The 1697-nt window shown below is 30.6% G+C and overlaps 1 protein-coding gene across 3 annotated transcripts in view; it reads left to right on the top strand.

Moving 5' to 3' along the window:
• LOC106872383 (protocadherin beta-15) overlaps window positions 1-1697 on the top strand; it is a 259461-nt gene that overhangs the window by 158480 nt on the left and 99284 nt on the right. The gene's annotated exons all lie outside the window — the stretch shown is intronic.

The following is a 1697-nucleotide window of genomic DNA, read 5'->3' as shown; positions in this document are numbered from 1 at the left end:
ATATATATATATATATATATATATAATGCATGTGTGTACTTATTGATATATGTATATGTTTTTGGTTGTGTATTATGTGTATACAATATATAATGACTCCCAAATCCAACAATTATAGACATTGCTGATATTTTCCCAATATAGGACTTTCTACTGGACCTCTCCAAACGCTACTTTGCTTATTTCTCAATGGTGATATTTTATGTCAAGCATATTGCTAACAATACTGCCATTAGTTGTACGATTTCAACAGGCCAATTACTGGTTCACTGCATTTTCTTTGCTGAGATGACATAGGTGTGTCTGTGTGACTCAGGTGGGTTAAATACAAAATGGTGTTTGTATTCACGACACCAATTTATCTGTTTTTCTCTGTGATGTTCATATCTTTATATCTTTTGCTGATTCATGTACAAACCTGCGCTCACAGATGCCCTCTCTTTCTCTCTCCCTTGTACACTCACACACATATATACATACGCATATACATACATCATGCATACATACATGCATACACACATACACACACACATATATATATACAGGTACACACACACATGCATATATATAGTTCAGATACACCCAAAACACTATTTTAACTACGACACACAGCCCAAGAAACATAGCAACATTCAGCATTATCCATCAGAATATAACATTATTGAGCCAAGACCCAAGAACGAAAAAGTTGTTTGAATCATACAAAATAATAAAATGTATAAGACAACCAAAATCCCTAAAAAAAAAAATTTTGATAACATGAAACTAGAGACTCAACTTTAACAGTTAAAATAAGTAGCCAATCTAATTGCATAACTTGAAGTATCCTAATTGCGTACACAACATATAAATTTAAATCATGACATAAGTCTTGACTGTGAAAAAATATTACTGGCTTGACCAGAAAAGTGTCACAGTCTTGGTGAGTAAAATCTTTGTATTGGCTAGGAAAATGTCAGTCATGGTTAGAAAAATGTGACTGTCTCAGTTAGAAAAGTGTCGCTATTTTGGCTAGGGAGATCATTCAATCTTTCCTAGAGAAAGATCAAAATTTTGACTTCAAAAAAGTTAAAGGAAATATACCACATTTCGATCAAATAAGATAGAAATTAAAGTAATTAAATAAATAATATTATCAAGATTGATTTAATATCTAATTAAAACAAAACAAAACTTAAAACATTAAATTAATCATTCATCACTTTTTTTTGTGATGATTTTCGCTGCCATTTTCAGGGCATTTTCTTTATGATAAAATTATCCTGGATTTTCTGTAACTTTTTCATTGGAATTATTGTGACATCTTTGTGTGACATTTTATTTAATATTTTCTGGGAAATTTTCTGCAACAGCCTTTTTCTTTGTTTCTTTTTATTGCGTTGTTCCATCCATCTTATGGGAGATGTTGTATTAAGATTGACACTCTTAAACACATGATCCTCAATTTAAAGACAATGGGGGATTCTACTGTAGCAAATTCATCTACTACATTGATGAAGCCCTTCAAGCAGCTATGTAGAATATGTAGAAGCTTACTTATTAGTTCAGATTATAACAGAAATATTGTATTATACTATGCTATTATCAAAATATACATATATAAATTCATACATACATATATATATATATATGTGCACGGTGGTACATCAGCATGGCCGCAGCTCTAAGCTGAAACTTAAAAAAAAAATATATATATA

The sequence above is a fragment of the Octopus bimaculoides genome, chromosome 14, assembly GCF_001194135.2.
Source record: "Octopus bimaculoides isolate UCB-OBI-ISO-001 chromosome 14, ASM119413v2, whole genome shotgun sequence".
In the NCBI taxonomy this organism is placed as follows: domain Eukaryota; kingdom Metazoa; phylum Mollusca; class Cephalopoda; order Octopoda; family Octopodidae; genus Octopus; species Octopus bimaculoides.
Note: the sequence above shows the minus strand (reverse complement) of the source record. Positions and strands in the feature narration are given on the sequence as shown.